The sequence below is a fragment of the Nyctibius grandis genome, chromosome 3 (assembly GCF_013368605.1).
Source record: "Nyctibius grandis isolate bNycGra1 chromosome 3, bNycGra1.pri, whole genome shotgun sequence".
In the NCBI taxonomy this organism is placed as follows: Eukaryota; Metazoa; Chordata; class Aves; order Nyctibiiformes; family Nyctibiidae; genus Nyctibius; species Nyctibius grandis.
Genome location: NC_090660.1, coordinates 76,169,180 through 76,187,837, shown reverse-complemented (window position 1 = coordinate 76,187,837; position 18,658 = coordinate 76,169,180). Strand labels below are relative to the sequence as shown.

The following is an 18,658-nucleotide window of genomic DNA, read 5'->3' as shown; positions in this document are numbered from 1 at the left end:
CCATGCACCAGGACTGCTTTTTGTGCTGACCACAGGGACCTTACATCCACTACAGAATTGTCATCGTGAGTTTGGAACCAAACCCAGTTACAGATAATATCTTGCTGATGGTTTCATCTAGAGATATTAGAGCTAGACCTTTATCGTTTAAGTAATGCTGGAAGATGGTAGCCTGTATCCAATTAAAGGAAAAGTATGTGTTGAGTTTAACTGGTGTGTATTCACTTAGCCCACCATAACTATCACCACTTTTCTTTGTTACAATAAACCTTTAACCTGTTTATATTATTGTACCTTATATGCGTTGATGCTTACAAGCCCAGTGGGATATTTACTGGACAGTTATGCTAATAATCATGATAATAAATCTATCCACTCAATATACGTTAGAGTTAGGCCTTGTCTAGTCCAGGCTTTAAAGGTGTGATCCTGATTGATTTACCTAACTTGATCTAATTAACATCTCTAGTTAATGGAGTTAAAGCCTAAGGGGAAGCATAAGCATTAACTTGTGAGCTTTAGCACTTTTTGAAGAACAATTGTTTTGTCTTCGTTAGAGTTTTAGCAAGGAGTTAATTAGGTCAAATCAGCTAGGAGATCCAACATCACTCATAATTTCCAGGCAAGGTGATGCCTTAACTGTGTGTGCTTCCAGAATTTCAGGCTTTCTGTGAGTCAGTGCAGTTTTTTTTTCTCATCAGCTTTTGAGTTGTGGGTAGTACAACACAAATGTGATGAAAGGTGCTATGCTTTCCCTATATACCAAGACACCCTTCTCTTAGAAGGGATTTAATGACCATTTGAAACGCAGAAGTTCAACGTTTAAACTTTTTTTGCATTGAAAGTAAAGATTATGATTAGACTGTCTGCCTGTCTTAGGGTTTCATCACTTGTTAGTTTTGAATTATTAGCTTTTCTCAATATTGTTGGCAGATATCTCAAAGGGAGAAGGAATAAACATCTTGAAGACATTTATAACAACAGAAAGTTGAGTAAAGGAGAGAGACTTTATTAGTACCTGAACTGAGGAAGAAAAAGTGTTAGACCCAAAGGAACTGGCATAGGGTAAGTGATCTTGTAAATGTCTCGGGCATAGGAAGATCTTTAATTTGACCAAAGTCAATCAACCACATGGCACAAACCTGTTGGAAGGTAAGCTTTGTTAGTCACAGTGCTTCTGGAATGAGTTTGTTTGCATGCATTTATTATATGTAAGCATGCATTTATTTTACAAATAGCTTTACCTTAAGCAATCTGTGTTAAACAAGGTGGTTATTGGAAGTCAGCAATCTGTGTGAATGTTGAATTAACTAATAAATTAATTTTGCTCTAGTTTTCAAAGAAGCATTCAAGATACATTGCATTGTCGTTAGTAAAGTCAATGCTTAGTCTGAGGTGATGGACTAAAGTTACAGAATCACAGAATCAATCAGGTTGAAAGAGACCTCTGGGATCATCGAGTCCAACCATTGCCCTGACACCACCATGTCAACTAGACCATGGCACTAAGTGCCATGTCCAGTCTTTTCTTAAACACATGCAGAGATGGTGACTCCACCACCTCCCTGGGCAGCCCGTTCCGATGTCTAATGACCCTTTCTGAGAAGAAATTCTTCCTAATGTCCAACCTGAACCTCCCGTGGCAAAGCTTGAGTTGATTCAGAACAAAACTTAGTTTAGAACAGGCTTGCAAATTCATTTATTTGTTAATGTTATTTTGTCAACTCTTTAAAAGCCATTCTGTAGGATGATTGAAACATCTCTTACGTGGGTGTAATCCTCCATATTTTATTTTTTTTTGCTAATAAGACTTCCAGTAACTTCTGTCAAGGTGTCAGATCAGGGAGGTTTTCTTTCCGTATACAATAGTGGAGAAAATAGTTAGCTGCAATTGTAGGGGAAAGATGCTTCAGCTTTCTGGGAAGCATCAGTCTGTCACCACAGCTAGAGATGGTATATGAAGCTAGGCTAATCAGAGTGACTTGATGTCTTGATTTTCTCTATTTGGGAACACGTATAAGACTTTCTTTGAGTCTTGAGACCAGTTAGATCATTGATTATATCTTATCACTCTTCACTGTATATGAAAATCAACATGTATATGTACATAAGGGTTGCATAATGGCATCAGTAGTCTGATCACTTTTCCGATGTGTGTAGAAGTGCTTAGCAGAGGGCATTTTTTAATGAGGAGTTTGTTTTCTTTTTCCCATAAGAATACTGCTTCGTATTTGTAATGTTATCTGTTTGTTTAGATAATCAGGAAGAAGTGGAATCTTCTTTGCTTACACATGTGTTGTCTTTTCTCTTAATTCAGAAACTCATTTATTGTGTGATGGAATGATTGTCTTTGGCAAATCTCAGAACTATCTGATATCTGTTTCTAACATTGTCACTGCCTTGGAAAGGTTTTAATTTAAAGCATTTCTTAGGTCAGTCAGAAATGCCAAAGTGATAAACTGATGTTTATTGCTTTTAGTTACAATTCTGTTCATTTTTAATTTCATTAAAATTTTTATAAAATGTCTTAGAACTACTATAATAAAGCATCTTTGTTAAATTAGAATTTTTCTGCTTTAAGAGCATAGCTTCATTTTTCCTTGTTTCTGCTCTCTGCTTAATTAATGAAAGGGATCAGTATGACTCCTGTTGTTTACATCTCCGTGGACAGATTATTTCATTGTCCTGCTTTTCTGTTTTATTCACTTTATTAATAAAGGAAAATAAAGTTTTTTTTAAAGTTATGTGGGTCGGAGACAGATTATGATACTAATTTAATAATGCTTTTTTTATGCATGGCAGATCTTTATGCACATGAGTAATGATGGAAACAGACTGGGGTGGGTAAGATACACTGGAGTCGGTGAGCAGAGGTGCAGGGTGCCAGCCATTCCAGGCCGAAGTGCTTTTGTTCCTAACTGATGCCATCAGCAAACCAAACCAGCCACGTTTTTATGGAATTACGACCACGTTTTGCAGAAAATGTTGACAAAATTTAAGGATTTAATGTATCTTCAAAACCAAAGTAAAATTATTTTGGAGAGCTTTAGTGATGCTGGCGTTTAATTTGAGCAAAGTGATGGAGTTCTCGTGCCCTGCTGCGTGCAGGTATGCAGATGGCAGTTCTGTAGCTGTGCTAATTTGAGTACAGCTGGGATTAAATTGTGCTGCAAAAAACTGAAGCAGTCCCCAGTTTTGCCCCTTTCTGCTTCTCATTTGAAGGTTTTTTTTTTTTCCCTTTGTGTTGTGGTTGGAATCTTCCTGTTCCCCAGTTCACTTTCCATTCCAATAAAATGAAGATGGTGGTGAAGGAAGCGAACTTTCTTCCCCGAAAGGCAGCTGGATGGAAATGAGCCAGGATCAAGTTAAGGCATCTCTTGGAAAATCATTGTGGACTTGTTAGAGTGCTGTTTCCAGTATATGGACATCTGATCCAGGTTATAAATATACAGCAAAGAAGAAAAAAGTATGTATACAAACACTGATTAGTTTTTTCTATGTTAGAAAAGTGAACAATTTATATAACACAAAATCCAAAGATCAAAAAGCACATGATGAGATTGTTTTGCGTTTTTTCTTCTTTTTTTTTGTTTTACTTTTTAGGTTGTTGACTGATAGTCTTTTAGATGAGGAAACTATGGTAATTAGAAAAACTGTGACCATTAGAGATTTTGTCTCCTTCTTTTCAATTCCTTGGTGAAAGGACACTTTTAAGGTTCACCTCTTAGTGTATGGAAATTGGGAGGTAGTGTGCAAAGGAAGAGGAGTACTGCAGATTCAGTGAATATTTGTGTGAAAAATGTGAGTGAAAATATAATAATGTTTGACCCAAAAATCTACTCTGAGGAACATTTGCTTCCATTAGGAAATCTTTCCCCTTGTTTGAAAAACAAACAAAACAAGAAAAACCCCAAAACACCACCACTACCAAAAAACTCCTACTTCACATGCAGATTTATGACTGGAAAACTGAAACAGACCCAAGCATATTGAGGACATCTGACTTGTCAGAAATGGTGTCATTAATTATCTGTGATTTTTCAGACAACCCTGAGGGAGATGAGTTTAAATGTTTATGACAGAGCATAAGATGAAGATCTGCTGAAGTCACACTACAGATGAGAATGGTTGACCCTCCAAGACATGAGCAACACGAGAAGACAGCAGGATATCATGGGAGGTTTCAATCTGAGGAGTACATACCAAGTCTACCTCTGGTAGTACCATAACTCTGGGCGGTCTAAATATAAAGATGGCAACTTCCTTACGGAAGATGTTTTACACCCTTCTTGGAAAAAAGGGCATTACATCCCCTTGTGTGAAATAAAGAAGGATTGAACACACAACTAGAAAAAAAAGTGCTGTAAGTTTCAAGGCATGATCAAGTCTGAACCAGTTAGGGGGGAAAAAAAGTACTTATCTAAAGCTAGGTGCACATAGATTTGTGTATGTTAGTGTATTTCATGCTGCAGAAAGTGTGAAATACACAAATGATAAGCCACATTATTTGAAAAAGAATTGCTTTTAAAAAAACCACAACAACAAACCAACACTCTGCAGATGAAAAATGATGTTTTTAAAACCTTCAATACTATGAAGAGAATTAAGGCAGTTTGGGAATGGTGTGTAACAAATGGAAAGGAGCGGGGGTAGAAGATTAATCTAAATCAGAAGCTTGTGATTGTAGAAAGGAACAAAAGAAAAAGCAAAGCAACCCAAGGAGAAAACTAACGTAGCAATTAACAATACAGAAAATGAAGAATGTATCTCTCTTGCATTTTGTTCTTTAAAAAACAAAAACCCCACTATGTTATGATATCATGAGCTGATGATGAAACAATTGCCTTTCCTATACTGGCTCAGGAGGCTATGAAACAGCAGAGTAGTTAGGCATACTGGGATAGTTTGCCAGCCGCTGTCCGTAACTTCATGGGATTATCTTCAGAGCTATCTGTAGTGATAATGTTGGTTTTCCTTTTTATTCCACCCTGCCCCGCACCCTAACTTGTTAGATATGGAAAATTTAGATATACTTGGAAGAAGCTTAATATTGTCTTGGGCAGGATGAGCTGCTTATTCTAGACTTAACAGCCTGACTCCAACCTTAGATAAAATCTCAAAAAGGCTGACCAAGGACTCGATTAACCAGGAATTAAAACAGAGCAATATAATTAATGCTAGCCAATATAGTTTATTTGGCGAGATCATCTCTGATTTTATCTGGAGGAACAATTAGTAGTTTTCATGTAGTATGCTAAGATACAATATGTTCCAGAAGCAGAGCTCGCATAAACTTTAGGTGACTAAGTGCAGAGATTGTTGTCTAGGTCCTTCCTCTCCCCAGCAGTATCTGTGCAAGGTCAGTACAATGTTCCCTTATGCATTTTAAAAAATATTTATTGTTTTGCTCTTTTAATCCAGAGCCACTGAAAACCAAAATAGAAATAGGCCTGGGAACAGAGAGTAGGAACCAGGACTTTCTTCTCCTTAAAAGAGCTCCCTAACTCTAGTCTAAAAAAAATAAATCACATATGCTATCACATTTTGCCCATGTTTCTTCCAGTCATTCTGCACAGTGAAATACATATAAAGAGAGAGCAAATGATGAGGACTTGGATATTGCAGGGATTTAAGGTATAATTAGATCCATTACTGCCATCCATTCTGGATAAATTTTTAGATGGGCTTGTGGACCATACAGTTTGAGTTGGTGTTGCACAGAATTTTAAGAAGTTGGAATAAGACAAAATCAGTGTGATACATACCCACTATGTTAACACTGGCTAATGAATATGTTCTAAATGGGGAATCATTGAGCAACGAGTTTAGCAGAAAACAAAGTGACTTACTTGGTCATCTGCCCTGTGACATTTGTGATCTGAAATAGAACTTTCTTATGAAAAAAGTTTGCAAATGGTACAAAAGTGTTTGAAATGATGAACGGTGAAGAGAACAAGCAACTACTACAGAGCCGTACAGATCACTTGACAAGTGGTAGTAAGCTAACAACATGTACATTTGAATAGTCAAACATGGAGTCTGACATCCAGAAACAAAATAACAAAGGCGGCTGTTGGAAGGGTGATGGTGAATCATCAGCTGAATCCAGGAGTTCCCAGATAATCCTGGTGAAAAGGTCTAATACAAATGTGGTTGTGTAAACAGAAAGCATAGAGCAGAGCAAAGATGTATTGCAGTAGTCAGGTTGTTGTATAATTTCTGTATTAAGCTCTGGCAATTATTTAGTTTGCTGTCACCCACAAGTTGGATTCATAAATTGGAACTGCTCCAAGTCAGATCTTTTGATTAAAGAATCAGAAAAGAGCTGAAAGAGCTGAGAAACCTGTGTGTGCTTCCCTTTCAAAAGACAAGGCTAAAGTTGGAAGAGATGACCTTCATCTGCCTCTGTGTTCCTACACAATGAACAGTTCTGCAATAGCAGGCCTGTAAGTTAAGCAAACAAATCTATAAGCAGATCCAGGGGCAGGAAGGCTAGATAAATCTAATTGAAAACTGAAGATGCAAGTTTTTATAGGAAGGATAACAACGGCAGAATATTACGTTGCCATATACGGGAGTGGATTTCACAGCAATTTTTAATCAAGATCAGATGGTTTTCTATGAAGAGAAGCACCACTTCAAAGATTAATTAAAATTAATTTAGTTTTATTGCCCGTAGTAAGATTGTCAGATCACAATAGATCTTCTGGTTCACTAATCTGTGCTCTGTAAAGTGATCAGGTATTTCCTTACTACACATGTTGATAGCGTGAGTCTCCTCCTAAGAGAACCCAAAAGGGAAGGTGGGAAATACCATCATATAAAATCCCCAGTTCCCCAGCATGATAAACATCTGGCTCTTCATAAGAGACTTGAATTAGTTTATTATTTTTAGTTCACAGACATCTTGAAATAGGGCTGTGTAATTTATACATTACATTTGTATTCAAACTTGTGCTAGTAGTCCATAAATGAACAGGTCAGCAACAAATACGATGCCAAAGAACCCGGGTTGCCTTTCAGTGTATTTTTAATGTTTCACATTTAGTTGAGAAGTTTCTCATCAAATGCCCGTTTTTCCAAAATGGATGCTCTATTCTTTCACACTTCATTTACTTAAATTATAAACCATTGTCTTCCCTATCCCTCCTCCACAAAGTCTGATTTATTAATATTTAAATAAAATTTTGACTGTAGTCTTTTGTATATCTATAAAACATAGAAATCTATTTATATACAAAATATATAAACATGTAGAAACATATATATATAAAAATAAAACCCAATGCATAAAAAATTGTGGCCTGTAAAGCTGACAGCCCACATAAAAGGGGCAAAGAGTTGGAGAAGGTAATATTTTAAGCCAAGCTGTTAGTATAATATCTCTAATTTATGCTGACAGATCTCCATATAAGTATGAAATCTGATTTTCAGTTGCTTCTATCTTTACCAAGTTTTTGTGGTAAGTGTCTACCTAAAGCTGAATTAATAAATACTTGTTCTGTATTTTTCAGTGGAAAATTTCTAGCTGTTTTTATGAATGAGACTGGTTAAAACTGTCTTTGTGTCCTTTTTCTTGGCAGTTCTGTAGACTGTATGCTTTGGAGTGAAGATTTAGATATTTTTGGGGGTTTGTTTTTTTTTTTTTTTTTTAGGAAAAGACACATTTTGTAATGCATTTTTTCTGTCCTAATGAAAAAACAAGCAAAGTTGGCCAGGGTATAAGCTTTAAGATACTTTGATGTCAGCAGATGAAACATCAGAAGATGTTGTCCTTCACAAGTATACTTGCGCTTTGCTCAGCTTCTTTCACGAAATAAATGCGTTATCTGCATGGACTAGCTCTGCGCTCTTTCTTTTACATTTCTTGTCCCAGATGGAGATGTGATGCTTGGCCAGGAGGCCGGCGAGTGGGTCTGGGGCTGAGAAGCGAGAGAGAGAACCAAGCTGGGTCGAGCAGCTGGAGAGGTGTTGCACCCAGCAGACCATGCAGTAGGTACTGCATGCTGTGCTAAAGAGAAGGCAGGGGAGCATGTAGTTTCAGAAAATAGTCTTATTGAGGAATGAAAACAAAGATTAGAGACTTACTGTCTTTCTTTCTGCTCTTCATAATATCTGTGAAATGAACCTATATTAGAAGGTGGCTGTCTTGCTTGCTTTTGCTTGCCCTGTGAGCTCAAGGAGCTGGAGATGTGTTCTGGGACTGCGAGGTATTCGCTCACCCTGTCTTCATCATGCTTGCAGTCATGATACCAAGTGGTGATTTGTTGTGGTTGCTGTTGTTTTTTCCAAAACTCAAGAAATGACATACCAAAAATACTGACAGAATCCTAAGGGGTCAAAAGCTCTGGCACAGAAGTTAGAAATGCCAAAATTCAGGTTATTTCTTCAAGCGTAGCTCAATTCCCTGGCTGCATTATGCATCATGCCACAGGCCTCAGCTGTGTCACCGCATACAATTTTACTACGGTACCCCTGTTGTATTTAAGACATATGATAGACCCATTCTTCATAGGGGTGCTGTTGGGTGGTTGTCTTACTGGTAGGAGAAAATGGAACAGGTCAAGGGTTGCAGTCAGAAAATAGTCTTCTGACCAAGGCAGCTGTAAGGGACTGAATTCTGCCCTGGGCTCTGCCACCCGCTTCCTGTGTGATGCTTGTGTGTCACTCAGCTTTTTAGAAGATCGGCACTAAATATGCATCTTGCTTGTATGTGTTCAGCTTTGGGCTGATTTGCAAAAATGCTGAGCACTCGGTCTTCTCAAGGAGAAGCTGTACTTTGAGTCAGGAGATGATGTGCTTTGAATATTTAAATAAATATATTTCCTAAGTACTTTGGAAAATAAAGGCCTAAGTTCCCATAATAACCACCTACATTTATGTACTGCTTGTTTCTCATGCTGGAAGCATGCATAATGCTGGTCCTAAACGCAAATGATGCTGTAAGTGAAGCAGGTCAGCTTACTGTTGAACATAGTTCTGTTGTGAAAATAATACTCGACACTGAACACTTCTGAATAATGCAATTAATGGTGTGTGTAGTCATGCAATGGGCAGTGAAAGTAAGACAAAACATTGAATATTGTAGTGAAGTACAGAGGGCAGCACAGTTGGAAAAGGACATGTGTGTGGTTAAATACATTATAATTCATCCATGTGAGGACACTGATTTACTCAGGCAAGCTAAGTTAGGTCCTAACTCAAGAGCTTGATTTTTTTTTATTCCTGTGCTCTATTTGTTTGGGGTTTTTTTGGGTACATTAACATAGAAACAAAGTGAGTAAGATGATAACCCTCATTGTCACGTGAAACCTGGTTTTGATGGTGCTAAGGGATTTTGTGAGGGTTTTTTCGTGTTTTTTCCTTTCATGGCTTTGTAACTTAACTCTGTTGAATGCAGAAACGTTTTATATGGATGGAAAAGAAGCAGTGTCTCTTCAAGATACAAGGTAATAGCAGAAAGAAGTAGCCCTAAGATCAGTTACTTCCACTTTCTGTCTGCAGATGGTTTTAATGACTTTAGTCTCCTGCAGACAGTCAGTTGCACTCACGCCAAATTAACTATTATCTTGTAAATGGTTATAAATACCAAGCGATACAACTCTGAAGAAAGCTAATTTATGGTTGGAACTCCAGATCTTCTCTTGTAAATATTGAATGTTTCATTTCGTTCCCTTGTCAGTCTCAGTTCATTGCCTTTTGTCAGCTCTTTGCAGTGAGGGAACTCAAAATGCATTGCCTGAGATGAAGCGTTCTGGGACACAACTAGGACCTGTAGGGGTATTGCAAATATGATCTCTGTGGATGATTAGTGCACACATGGTACCTGTGGTGTGAATGCTTATGCTCTTTTTTGTTTTGTTTTGCTTTTTTTGTTGTTTTATTTTTTGTTGTTTTTTTTTTTTTTTAAAAATGTTCCTTTTTTTTTTTTTTTTTAAACGTTGTGTGCTTTGAGAGAAATCCTATAAGCTCAGATGGAAAATTGCTACTTGGGAACTGAACTGAACATTTAAGAATGGCCACTGTAGGAAAGATTCATACAGTGTCACAGAGTTTAGTTAAAAGTTGATGTACCTCTTCCTTCCCCCTCTAATAAACAACCAAAAACTTAATTAGCTGCAGTACTTGTGCACAGCCAGAAATGAGTTATCAGATCATCTGAAATATATGGTGTATATGTAGCAGAGAGGAAACCAGTCTCGGACAGACAGCACAGGATATTTTTTGTGCTCTGCTATGTGAAGGGAAGCTCTGCAGTTCCAGAAATCCAGTTGTACATGTAGTAAATTAAAATATATTGAATATCCAAGCATTAAAATGAGCAAACCTGCAAGTATTATCCAGTAGCACTTGGGGTTGGGACTTTCTGGTGTTTTTCTTCTGTTGGTGGGTTTGGGAGACGGGGGAGTTGATTCAGGTTTTTTTTTGTTAGGGGGTTATTACTCGAAAGAAGGCTTAGCATCTCTGTGTTTTCCACTCTGAGACACGAGGTGACTGTCTTTTTTTCTTGAAACCAAAAGATCAGTTTCTTCTAATGATATAGAAGTCCAAAGTTAGAAAGCCAAGAGAAGATAAGGGAGTAAGCAATTATAATAACTGTGAAAGGTAATGTGCACACTGGAAGAAGTGCTGTTCTTTCAGTGGCTGATGCTGTCATATGTTGATATCATATAATGTAATTTTAATATTTAAATTTTGCTGTTCCATTGTCAAATTTTAGTGTTCCGTTGTCAAAACACTCTATTAAAAAGACAATTTTGTTTGACAAATAAAATCATTTTGCTCAGAAGAACTTCAGCAAATGGATAATTAACCAGCACTATGGCAGAGCTATGCAAATTTTTGCATACATTATTTATAGTGACAGGCAAAAAAAATCCCAAGTAAACAGAAAGGGACAGCTGGTTTGAGATTAATTGATATACAGATACTTTTGTTTATAGAGAAAAGTATGGTTCTTATATACTGAAAGCCTGCTTTGAAGCAGTTGTTTGCTTTGTAATTTTAGGTAGTGTTATGGAATTTGATTCTAATATATTAACACGTACTGCTGGAAAAATACAGTTGTTAGATTCCCAGCAGTCAAACAGTATTAGTATTCCCAAAATGTGCCATTTAGAGGTGTTTTCTTTCTGGTTCTCAGCCTTTTCCCTTGGTGTAAGGCTTGATGCTTGTGACCATGTGTTGTCTGAGCAACGCACTGCATCTTTCGAAACGATTTACATAGACCTAGATGGTTTTATGTTTGTATTTTGAAACAGAAGTAGATAAAGACTTACAGGTGCCTTTTTGGCATTAGTGCACATGCTTCTTGCAGGGAAAGTAGTATTGAGAAAATTCAGGGTCAAACCTCTGGACCTTATTTGTTGTTTTTGCTGCTGTTACCTGAACTCTGTACAGCCACACACTCCCGTTGTGCACTTACTACTGTTGCCTTTCCTACTTGAGCTTTCTCTTCTAGCTCTGTGACCTAAGCACATCTCTCAATAAGGACTCAAACCCAAATTGCTACTTTTCTAAGTGAGAGATTTTGAGCAAGGTTTTTTTTCCCCTCTTCTGAACTGTTTTAAAGGCTGCTTTTAGAAACTCCACACTGCTGCATCTTGGTCAGAATATAACCTTTTTTTTGGTCCAAGTCCATTGCCAACTTTAAAATTAAAGTGAAAGTGAACATTTCTAGTCAGTTTAAATATCTTGTGGTTTTTTTAATGTTATATTTAAACATATATGTAATGACTGTTTAGTTTTGCCTCCCCTTTTTTCCTATTCCAAGGAAGCTCATATGGTCAGGTATTTAAAAATAACCCTCTGAGAAAAACTCCTAGAGTCATGTTTACTCACGCAAAACCCCAGCTGAGACTGGCCTGATGTTAAGCCATGGGAAGCATTGGGTTGCTGCTTCCACCTCTCTGGGGCCAGGGCTGCGATACTGCGTCGGTGATGCTCCGTGCTCGTGCCCGTCCGTCAGCCAGCCTCTGGCTTATCACAACAGCCAAGTTTGCCTGTGACAAGCACAATCAGTTGACTTTCTTTGCTTGTTTTTAACACCGTAGCTTTCAAATAACTTGTCTTCCCAGCTGGGCGATAGCTCTGAAGCAGCCTTCCCTATAGCCTCCCCTATAGCTTCCCCTGTAGCCTTCCCCACCAGGTCCCTGTCTGCTCCTTCCCTAAAAAAAAATGAACAGAATCTTCTTAAGACTTTGATCCACAACTCATATGGACTATATTTCTGACACATTTGTTATTTAGAATACTAAAGTTAGTGCTTTAATGATGATATTAGTATCATTTGTCTTCTTCAGGGCAGTGGCTACTAAAGTTGCTGGTAATAGCTCTGGAGCTGGGGTGAGTGGAAGTAGTTGCATGGAGTCTTGTCGGGCAGTATTCAGAGGTACTCGAGCAGGATTCATTCTTGGGTTTAGTTACATGGTAGGCTTGTATTTGCATACAGATTTCCTTTGTTTTTCCATGAATCTGCTCTGACTAATCCTTTGGCCTGTATTTCATTAAAAGTGTTGACTGCAAAACGATGGTTTTGGTTACAGATGAAACAAAACTTTTCCTTTTTTCCTTTGCGTGTGCATGTACAAAATAAAAAATACAGGATGACCTTTTTTATTTGATAATTGAGAACGTGCCTGACTTTGTTAGGAAAGCCATAGTCTAAGAATACGATTCACTGGTCTTTTTATAAATTAATGCCAATATGGTGTATCAGTTCTCACTCCCACTTATCCTCTTATTCTTTCCCCTTCCCATCCCCCACTACTCCCTCCCTGTTTTTAGAGGCAACACAAAGCTGTTTTGCTTCAAGCGAGGGACAAAGATTAGGAGAGTTTTAATGTTTTGGAGCAAATTTCTGAAAAGCAGATGAGCCACATTTGTAGGTTGTACTCCTAAAATGGTGTGAAGTTCATATGTTGTGTTCAGTTATGGCTGAAGTTTAAATTGTGGCAAATCTGTGTGTGAGGAGTGCAGATTCACTCCCTCTCCGTGTGAGAAATGGTGCTGTGGAACATTCCCTGCGCTTTTGTGCAAATAAAACTCAGTTCAGAATCTCTGCACTCCTGTGATCTGCAGACTGCATGGTGAGGAGAGGAGTATTAAAGAGGACCGTTTATGCGGTGGTGATAAAAATCACATGTACTTTCAGGAGACGTGAAGACCCTGCAGATTTTATTAACCTTTGAAGAAAATCACGTGCGTGTTTGCATGTTCGTCTGTATTGATAAAGATACGTAACTCTCATGGAAGGGTGTTGTTAAGTCAGATGCAAGTCAGATGCATTGCAAACCTAGTACTGAATGAGGACACTAGACTTTTAGCTTACGTGAAGTGTACCAAATGTTTCACAAGAATTACTTGTTTTAACAGTAAAAGTTATTTGCAGTACTTTATAATGTGGGAACATTTGTGAGTTAGCTTGCAGTTCTTTTTATTTCAAAGAATGCAGTGGAATCCATTGCAAAAAAAGGGACAATTCAAGCAAATGCTGTCAGTATAGACATACAGAGCAGTCTTAGCGTAGGAGGAATATTTCAGTTGAATGAAATGATTGATCAGTTCTTTCAGTTTTAAAGTCTGAGATGAAAAAGTGTTGTGGGTGCTGTTATTCATAAACTTCTGCTATAAAAAATGTAAGAATGTGATGTTGGGTGTGTTTACCGAAAATTGAAGTTTATTATTTTTCCCTGGATGTAACATAGTGTGCACCTGATTCGATGTGAGAAGTACCTTTTTAAAAAGGCAACACATTTTAATCAGTTCATCAAAGCCATCTAGGAATCGATCCTCGTTGTAGTTAAAAGCAAGTCAATCACTCCACCCTGGTAGTTTTCTTCCTTCCTGAAAGCCCCATCCTTCTAAAGAAAAGTTCATTTTTCTATCTCAGGTTGCCGTCAGCACCCTTTCAGCTTAAGGCCTTGCCCTGTCTGTACCCATCACGAGTTCTGGCTACCCTGCAATCATAACTGAGGTGATGAAACCGGCACTTTTAAGTAGCATAGGTGCACGCAGTGGGGCTTGGAGCAATCAGAGATCTTAAAATGTAAATAGTTATCCAGCTTGCTTGTCCACTGTTGTAGGAGATGTTGTTTTTATATCTTTATGCAAAGTTTGTCTAGCAAAAAAAATAAATGAGATCTTAGATTTTAATAAGAATTTAATTTGGCACTGCCATGAGGGTTTTTTTTTTTTTCTTTCTGTGTTGAACTGTCAGTTCAGGTTTTTTGCTCCCTTTTATAAAGGGTTGCAGTAACACTCATTGGAAGACACCAAAGGTTCGACTTTTGTGAAGTTGATACTGATAACAGGTTGTAAAGAATTATGGAATCTACACATGGCTGAACGGATCTGGGCTTTTGCAAAGCCGGTTTGACACCCAGCCAGTTTTGGTCTCTGTAGACATAATAAATGAAAGAGATTTTTCCACTGCCTTGACACAGAAAACAAAAACGGAGCTTACTGAATTGGCTGTTCACTGCCAGTTTAGGAAATAAAAATTCATTTTTTTGGCTTGTATAATAAAAGCAGTATTAATTAGTAGAAAGCACTATAACAATCTCATATGCTTTTCATCTAGTATTTGAAGCTTTTAAAAAATTATCTTTTTATGTGTGATTGTGATAAGAACTTTTGAGAACTTTGTTGTTAAACTTCAGCAATCAAGTTGCATATTTTCAGACAGCTCTTAAGCAGACAGGAGTTGTTAACAAGAGTCTCTTTCAGAGTTAAACTGTTGGTTTGCAAAATGTTTCTGACATCTCCTTCTATGAAAGCAAAATAGTCCTTTTCTTCTTTTTAAATCCAAAATAAACCTGTAATTGGTTTATAGGGCCTTGCACTCCAGCTGATGGCATTTCTCTCTGTCTGGGATGCAGAAGGAAGGAACGGGGTGGGGGGGGGGGGGAAAGAGGGAGCCCCTTGCATCTGGCTAGCAGACCCAGCTCTGTAATTGTCTGGAGATCAAAGAACCATTTGATGGTGGCCGTTAACACCTTCCAGCATAATATCCCCAGCTCCCTCTCTGCCCATCCTCCTCATGCAGCTCAAAAAGCTGGCACTCTGAAAGACCTACCTCCTGAACAGAAGGAAGATAGATGGGAATGAGCATTTGGGGTGCATGGGAAGCGGGGTGAAAGAGGAGGTAGAAGCAACGTGAGGTGGGAAGCCCTGGTGTTACCAAAGGATGATCTACCAAAACCTTTTGTAGGCTATTGTTAGGAATGGGAGGCTGACTGTCCTGCTGACATGTGAGAGGAGAAAAACAGAGAGTTAAACATGCCAGCTGGCCAGTTATTAAAAAACCCCAAAAGCCTCTAAAGATGATTGGTTTGTGTGCTCAGACGCCCTGCGCGTGTGCAGTGGTGCCCGCCACGCCAAGGGTACGGCACAGATGTGGTACAAGAGCTGTGAGTCTGCAGGGCCATGGCCAGGTGTGTGCACTGGCGTTGCCACACGTCCCGCGGTGGAGTGGCTACTCAGAAAACTGGAAAATTCAGTCAGCTCATTTGCAGTCATTAAGACAGCAGTAAAACTGGCCTGCCTGGTTAGGAACCAGACAGGTAGCAATCATATAAAAGGCCTTTAGCTTCCCAAAACGTGGCTGAAGGGAGGAGTAGTGCTCATGTGACTCAAGGAGCGGATGAGGTGGGTCAATAGTCTGTGAAATAGAGGAGAGTGGAAACGTGGCATGGGGGTGGGGTGTTCAGGGCACTCCAAAGAGGTGCGATGAGCATGACAGACAGTCAACAGTCGTAGCAAAGCATGAAGCTCTCTTTACCTCCTTTAATTTATATGTAGTCAGAATTTCTTTGCACCTTGCCTTGCATGAGAGCATTACTTCAACTTGGTGAAAGCTGTGGAGTGCAGATGCGCTGAGCTGTAGACACGACAGCTTTTCCATTTGCTTCCACTTGCACTTCAGGAACACTTGAAACAGTCAAAATATTTTCTCTCCTGTGAGAGATGCAGCTTATTCCATTTGTGTTCAGTAGGACCAAAAGCAGTTTCCTCATTTTGGGGGTGTCTGCAGAAGGATCCTGGAATCAAAAAGAAAAGTGAGCCATCAAATCTAGTCGTAAAATTTGAGCTGTTTTGATTTTTAGAAGAAATGAGTAGCATTTTGGGGGCAGGTTTTTTTAGCTAGCATTAGAAACTATATATATATATTATTTATGTTTTATAATTTTATTTATACATGTGTGTATATCTATATAAAGACATACATAGTATATGCTGCCTGATTTTTTTTAGTAAATTGAGTAGAATTATCTCAATTTATAATTGTATTTAAATGCTGTATGTTCTTTTTGACTCAGAAATTCATGGGATAAATATATAATAATTCTTTGTTTCTGTGTTGTAACGGCCACTGGAGGTAAGTATTAAAACCATTTCATATTTGGGGAGATTATGTGATAAAGAAGCTGTTTCTTCATCCGGGTTTCATAGTGAATTGCTGGTGAGTTGGCTTGAAGGAAAAAAAAGAAAAGGACACTTGGCAAGAAATCTAAAAATAATAGAAACCAGGCAGCTCAATTTGAATCAAAATACGGAAGTTACAGTTGTTGGGTTTTTTTCCTGCTTTGCTGAAAGACTTACAAAAACTTCCACAGCTGCTGCACTGTCCAGGTTGAAGTGTATTAAGTGTGTGGTGTTCATGGTGTCCAACCACACTGGCTGAAGATAAGTACCACTGAGACCATAGATTAAGAATGGGGCTTGCTCTGGCCATTGACTGTTCTGGGACTTTCTTCACTTCTTGCACAAGGACCCAGTCCAGGCAAGCTTTTATCACTAGGTGCTTCCCTAAGTTTTTGAGGGTGTTCCCTCTTCCCCATTACTAGATTTTCTCACTGGCTACTGCTATAACCCTGTGAAATTTAGGCATTTGTAATGACGGTGTATGCTATAGTTTTGCCAGACTAGCTATAGACCACTTACCATGGCTATCAACCATGGATTACAGTTTGGAAACTGCTGTTTGGACTACTCAGAGATTCTTCGCCCTTGGTGGGAGAAGGAGGCAGGAGATGGCAATAGTCATCAGGCTGCAGCAGCAGAGGTATGCAGTTCAGAGGGGATGTCTAGCTTAGACAAATGTGCTCACCTGATAGCAAACATGCCTGATTTCTAGTCTTTGTGCTAGTGAGTGTTAATCTGTCTATGCAAAGTGGAGCAGCGTCAACAGGTGAGTGAAAAGGTTTGGTATGGCAGGATAAATAGAGCTAATTTGGTAGGGGCAAAAAACTGGTGGCTTCTGGAAATGAAAGTCCTTTTCTACGTTGTCTTCTCCACATTCTTGGCCAGATTGTCATGTTGTCCCTCTGTCTTGCTGGCTGTAAAACTTCTCTCAGCCCTTGATGAACTGATTCAGTTCGCTAATCTACAAAAAAAAAAGTTAGTAGTTTTATGCCAGATTAGTGACCTGAACAGGTTTATTAAAGGATAGGATGAATGCAAGGAAAGGCAACAGGAGCACAAGAACTTTTTCATAATATTTAGCTGTTAGGTTGGCTCAACACCCTGGTGCAACAGCACGCTTTGAACATTTCTGTCCAGAACAATACCAGTGGTGTTTGGGGTATTTCCATGAGAGGAAGGATTTGTGGGTTCAAATAAGAGATCTCTAAAAGGAGATTATTACATTTTACAAATGTAGCTCAGGGGGTAGAGGAGAAATCAGCATGTGAAATCATAGCTGTCAAGCTTTAAGGGACCAAATCCACATTTGCTCACAGAGTATCTGTTAGAAAATATTCTCTGCTCCTTCTCATCATGGGTTTCAGGCTCAAAACCTACAATTTCTGGAGCTAAACACACTACTGGAATAGGAAGATGGTGTAAAAAAGGACATTTTATTCAAAGAATCTCACAAATTAGGCACAAACAGTATAATAGAGTTTAATGATCATTGTTTTATTATGGAACCTGTGTGTGACTTGCATTTTTGTATGTTTAGGAGAAATAAAATTTCTCAGTTCTCCTGTTTTTTATTCTCTGTGCTGTGGAGAACTTTCTTGTGTCTTTGGCAAATGTGTGAATTTTATCATGTATTTTTTAATTTCTGAAGGTTACCTAGGTGAAAACTAAAGCATAGTTTAAAAATAGTCATAAAACCCTGTAGCAAAAAAAAGTAAATGGTCACAGTGTATTCCTGTTCTAAGCCACAATAATAAGAGGGGGATAACTTGAAAAGGTTTGCTTTTAAGTGTGCTTAATACTGCCAAATGTATGCCAGGAGTCATCTTCCCTCTGAGATATGTCCTAAGAGCCAGTTCAGTGGCCAGAGAATACTACAGGTATACTTACATTTATTCTAAGGATTTTCTGTTAGCTTTCTATGCAAGGTGTCGTTATATTTGTGCTGTTACTCAGTTTTGCTTTTACAACTCTCTGATGTAATTAAAAAAAAAAAAGTAAAATCACACATAAGTATATAACTTCTGATTTTCACAAATCTGGGACTCTGCATTATTTTGAAAACTTAACAGACTATAAGTAGATGTATTTTAGTTGATACCATATGGATAACATACTACTATATACCCTTTACTATTTGCTGTGTAGCTATTTTTTGCACTGTCATTCATAGACTAAAAAAGTAAATTCTCTTGTAGAGTACATGAAGTGAGGTGAGCTTAAATATTTGTTTAAA

General features: G+C 38.3%; 1 protein-coding gene across 7 annotated transcripts in view; it reads left to right on the top strand.

Annotated features, from left to right (window-relative positions):
* The window catches only part of NCOA2 (nuclear receptor coactivator 2), a 196,575-nt gene that overhangs the window by 47,751 nt on the left and 130,166 nt on the right, over nt 1–18,658 (top strand). The window contains exon 1 of one of the 7 annotated variants that reach the window (XM_068396031.1): nt 7,968–7,992. The exons of the other annotated variants lie outside the window; for them this stretch is intronic. The gene's annotated coding sequence lies outside the window, so the exon portion shown is untranslated. Of the gene's footprint in view, nt 1–7,967; nt 7,993–18,658 lie in introns of those variants that run through there. 7 annotated transcript variants of the gene reach the window in all.